The following is a 6,000-nucleotide window of genomic DNA, read 5'->3' as shown; positions in this document are numbered from 1 at the left end:
ATGGGCTTTTGAATAGGCTACTAAACAAAGATCCATACGATTTGGATGGAAATTATTAGGGCCTGTTCGTTTTGCTCTCAATCCATGTGGATTGGGTGAGATTGGATGGGTTTCAATCCCAAACAAGTCAAAATCTTTCATAATTTTTTCCAATCCCATCCAATCCGCATGGGATAGGAATAACCGAACAAGCCCTTAGATGGTACAGTTGGATTAGGGCTTCCTTTAATTATTGAAAGCTCATGACTCCTAATATATATATATATATATATATATTTACATTAGCTCTAAACAAATTAACCGCCATAAATTAAATTATTTACATTGATTTCTTTCGTATTGACATAAATAAGTTCTTTATTTACGACAGTTAAACTTAGCCCATATAAGTTAACTTATTTATGTCAGCTTTAATTTAGACCAACGTAAATTAATGTGACCGACATTGATTTGGTTTGTTTTTGTTGTAATTAACTGTAGCCACATCCTAGTTAATCAACACATTCCGCTAGCAACGTATATTAATTGTTGCCACATCCTATTTAAACAATGGATACGGCTAGCAACTCATATTAAGTGTTGCCACATCCTAGTTAATCAACGGAGGGTGCTAGCAACACATATTAAGCGTTGCCACCACCCTAATAACTTAACGTATGATGCTTGCAACACATATTAAGTGTTGCCCGCTAATTTCTTACAACACATAAAACCATGTGTTGCTATGAATGCGTTGCTATAGGGGGTTTGTGGTCGAACAATTACTTTGACAAGAACAGCGTGTAAAAGTCAGGACACGGCAAAGGCAAAGAAAAAAGAACTTTAAATAAAAAAGATATACAAATTATCGTGTTGTTTTTATGCTTCTATAAAACAAAAACATGTACTACCCTTGAAAAATTCTTGATAAGATTATAATATCGTTCATCACACGAGTTCAGAAAGATTAGAATAGAAATAGGTTTAGATCTCTCGGGTTAGGGTTTACATAGACCTAAATATAGGGTTTTAGCCACTGTCAGAGACTTGGTCTCGACCAAACCCAGGAAATCTGAGATAGTAAGAACAGATCGATGTTTTAGGGTTAGGGTTTAATAACCTAACCCTAATTTGTTTAAAATCAAGTCATAGAGACTGCATGGGCTCAGGATCCAATGATCCACTGCCAAGAAATAGACAAGAAGAAATAGAAACCACGCTGATCTGGTTAGAGTTTTTGAACCCTAACCGAAATATTCCCCAAAAGTGCACAGATGCACAGATCGAATCAAAGAAAATAACAGAAATATCCCGGGGGCCCGGATCTACGATTCTCTACCTCCAAAACTCGATTCATTCATTCACAGAGAGATTGGATTTTTAGGCTAGATCCGGGTACATTAGTCATGGAAACGACCAAGAGACCGACGTTTTTTTCCTCGCGGCCACAGAGGTCAGTGACTTACCTCTCTGTGCAAAGGGGTCATGACCACCCACGGCACCCACCGACGGTGGCGCGCCTGCTCAAGGGGACGCGTCCACCGGCGAGAGGGGCCGCACAGGCCATGTAGATGGTCGGACGGTGGTCGTGAGCCGCACATAGGGGAACAAAGAGAGGAAATGAAAAAACAGAAAGAGAAGAGGAGTGAGCAGGGCGCGTTAGCGAGGTGCCATCGCTCCCTTGTGGCCAGATGTGTTGAGCGGTGGCTGAGTGAATGGAACAAATGAACTAGGGTTTACTCCATGGCCGATTTTTCCGTTTTAAATAGGATCGTGCTACAGTGCGCACGTGGATTTACACCGTCGGATGCAAATCGACGACTGTGATATCTGTGGAGGGGGGCTCCCGTGCTGGGATGAAATGGCGGCCCAGGCCTAGGTTGCGGCCTGGGCGCGCCAGCACCCCCTTTGACAGGCCAAAAGGCCATGTGGGCTGCGCCACACAGGTCGACCAAGGGACGAAAGGCCTCATTTATATTTTCCAGTGGATTTATTTTTTATTCATTTTTTTGGAAGAAATAAACAGTAAAGAAATTAGTAAAAAGTATAGAAAATTCAGAAAAGTTTAGAGATATTATTTTCCAGTTGAAGAAAAATTACAGAGAATTTTATGGATTATTTTATTCCGCTGCGTAATTTGGTACTTTTATTTATATTTTATGAAATTTTTAGTTGATTATGAAACCAACGTGGATTAATTATTGTTTGAATTGCATAGAATTCTGGAAAAAAAATTGTGGTGATTGAATATTTTAACCAACGTTGTATATTGTTACCACAATTTTATACAAGTTTATATTTTCTAGATCATCCAACGATGGTTTAGAATTTTGTGACCAGAAATTTTTCATAGATGTGGCATGATTATTATTTGACCAACGTTGAATATTTAATTCATGCATGTTCTATGATTCAATATTTGTTTCAAATGTCCTAAATATTTTCTATTTTAATTTTGCAAAGGTGCTCATACTGCTATGCTGATTAGCCAGATTGCACAGATGAAACCGCTAGATGGTAGTAATTACTATTCATGACGAGAGGATATTGACATGATAACCACAGTGGGTGAGATAGATTACGCACAGCGGTTTGATAAACCAGTAGAGCTCACGGTGGGCACTCCCAACTATGGCCACAGGTGGATGCAATATAGCATCGACAAGGTCAAGTGGGAAAGGTCAAATGGCAAGTGTATGATTATTCTTAAGAGGAGCATCAAGGAGCCTCTTAAGAGTTTCATACCAGAGTGCGAGACTGCTAAGGAGTACCTTGAGAGGGTAGCCTCTCATCATAAAGGGTCATCTAAGGCTTATGCTTGCTCTCTAATGACAGAATTTGTCAATGCAAAATACGATGGAAATGGTGTCAGACCATTCATTCAGAAAATGATATCCATCGTGGCTAAAATAAATAAGTACCTCGGGTCTCCTTTACACGAGGAATTTGTAGTGTTTATGATAATGAATTCTCTATCCAAGGAGTTTGATACTTTTAACATACAATATAACACCAATGTCACTGATAAGTGGAACATTGACCAACTCTTTGCACAGTGTGTCCAGGAGGAAGAGAGGTTAAAGCAGATTGGAGACTCTGTCAACCTCGTAAAAGACAATATCCCTACAGAACAAGAACTCAAAGAAGAAGTTCAAGAAGCAGGATAAACTGAATAACCAGGCTTCCTCAAGCAACAATAATCAACCAAGACAAGGAGACATTTTTTCAGTTCCCCCTGATACATGTCTCTACTGCAAGAATACAGGTCATTACAACAGAAAGTGCTCTGAATTCCTACAGTCTCTACAAGAGAGTGGTAAGGACCAAGTTACTTTTGTAAATTAGTCTTTATACTTAGAATATCCCAGTTATTCTTGGTGGATTGACTCAGGTGCAACTGTTCATGTTGCAAACTCTCTACAGGGACTCCGTACAAGCCAAAGGCTCCCAAAGGGCCAAAGAACAATTAGAGTGACAAATAAAGTTGAAGCAGCAGTCGAGGCCATTGGAGATCTACATCTTAATTTACCTAATGGTTTTGTACTGTTGTTGAGAGACGTACTTTATGTACCTTCCTTGCGAAGGAACCTTATTTCCGTTTCTAGATTAGATGATCAACACATTCATTGCCATTTCGGTGATAGACAATGTGTCATTCAGTTTGATAATAAAGATGTTGGTCTCGCCATCCGGCGAGATATGCTTTATTTACTTTCGAACAACGACATTGTTAATGTACTAGATACACCAGAAAATGATCCAGCCAGAAGTGGCAGGAAAAGAAAACGAAGTGATGGAGAAATCTCATCGAAATTATGGAACCATCGTTTGGGCCATATTTTGAGGGGGGATAGAACGTCTTGTTAGCGAACAGATTCTCCATCCCCTAGACTTCACAGACTTAGAGCAATGCAGAGATTGCATTAAGGGTAAATTTGCAAAGCAGATTAAGAAAAATGCTAAGCATAGTACGTGAGTGTTAGAATTTATTCATACAGATATATGTGGTCCTTTTCCAGTTAGGACAATAGATGAGTTTAACTCGTTCATAACCTTCACAGATGACTAATATCGCTACGGTTATATTTATCCCATTAAGGAAAGATCATAAGCTTTAGACAAGTTTAAACAGTTCAAGACTGAAGTAGAAAATCAACATGATTTGAAGATAAAAATTGTCCGATCAGATCGTGGGGGTACTATGGGTGCCATACCGAGTATGGCCAGGTCCCAGGACCCTTCCAAGGTTCCTAAGGGAAAATGGTATTGTTGCTCAGTATTCAACACCTAGCGAACCACAACAGAATGGGGTTGCCAAAAGGCGTAATAGAATGCTAATGGATATGGTAAGGAGTATGCTAAGTTACTCCAGCCTACCATTGGGTCTATGGATGGAGGCTTTAAAAACCGCTATACATATACTCAACAGAGTTCCTAGTAAATCAGTGGCTAAAACTCCATACGAGTTGTGGACTGGCAGAAACCCACGCTCAACTACTTCCACATACGGGGTTGTCCAACAGAAGCTAGAATATTTAATCCTGGATAGGGAAGGTTAGATGAAAGAACCACTAGCTGTCAATTTATTGGCTATCCTGACAGATCGAAGGGTTATAGATTCTACTTCCCAGACAGACAAACCAAGTTCATAGAAACCAAACATGCCATTTTCTTAGAGGATGACATGATCAAGGGGAGTAAGGTACTCAGAGAGGTTGACCTTCAGGAAAAGAGGATACATGTCCCGTTTCCGATGGTTGAAGAACCATACTTCTCGATACCCATTGTGGTTCCACCAATAGTCATACCGACTGTGGGAGAAACCCCTACTGCAAATGTGGCATCACCTAGTGCAACTATTACAGAGCAAGTAGCTTCACCTTCTACGCATATTGGCACTGAGCCAGTTGCACAGGAAAGTTCAGAAGATAATGATAGTGTTGCGCCAAGTGACGCACCATTGCAGGAGCCCCAGGTAGAATCTGAACCAGAACCAGAACCAAGTCTTAGGAGGTCACAGAGACTCAGAAAAACTGCGATTCCGGATGACTATGAAGTCTATGCTGCAGAAGACACAAAAGATGATGAGATTTATATGAGTGAGGACATTGATACAGTAGGTGATCCCACTTCATATGAAGCTGCCATGAGAAGCGCAAATTCATCCAAATGGTTATCCGCCATGTGAAAGGGAAATGTGCCTTTGGGCCATTTCTAAGTATTTTGGTGATTAAGTGCCAACACAAGTGCTTAAATGTGAATCTATGCCGATGGATGAACAAAGTGCAAATTACAAGTAAAGGTATGTTTCTAAGCCTTAGTACATTGGTTTTGTGTACTAATATATTTGTCTAAGTGTTAGAAACAAAGAGAAGAGGCAAAGGAGAATGTTGCTGTGTACAGCCAAGAGGCTGTTTCGGTCTGGGGCACCGGACTGTCCGGTGGTGCACCGGACAGTGTCCGGTGCGCCAGGCTGCCTCGACCTGAAGACGCCGCTCTCGGGAATTTGCCGACGGCGTACGGCTAAAATTCACCGGACTGTCCGGTGTGCACCGGACTGTCCGGTGAGCCAACGGTCGGCCACGGAATCTGTGCGCGACACGTGGTCTGGCCAACGGTCGGAAAGAGGCACCGGACTGTCCGGTGTGCACCGGACTGTCCGGTGCGCCAGATCTGCAACAGTCTGCAACGGTCGACTGCGCTGTTTAAGGAAGGAAATCGGGCACCGGACAGTGTCCGGTGTGCACCGGACTGTCCGGTGCACCCGACGACAGAAGGCAAGGATGGCCTTCCAGATTTGTTCTCAACGGCTCCTAGCTGCCTTGGGGCTATAAAAGGGACCCCTAGGCGCATGGAGGAGGATAACCAAGCATTCCTTGAGCACTCTTGATCACTCACACATCAATCTTGCGCACTTGTTCGACATTCTAGTGATTTGAGCTCCGTTCTAGTGTGCTAGTCTCTTGAGCTCAAGTCTGGGTCTTGTGTGTGCGTATTCGCTGTGATCTTTGTGTCGTGTGT

The sequence above is a fragment of the Zea mays genome, chromosome 1 (genome assembly GCF_902167145.1).
Source record: "Zea mays cultivar B73 chromosome 1, Zm-B73-REFERENCE-NAM-5.0, whole genome shotgun sequence".
Classification (NCBI taxonomy): Eukaryota; Viridiplantae; Streptophyta; class Magnoliopsida; order Poales; family Poaceae; genus Zea; species Zea mays.
The sequence above is the reverse complement of the archived record's forward strand: the minus strand, read 5'-3'. Positions refer to the sequence as shown.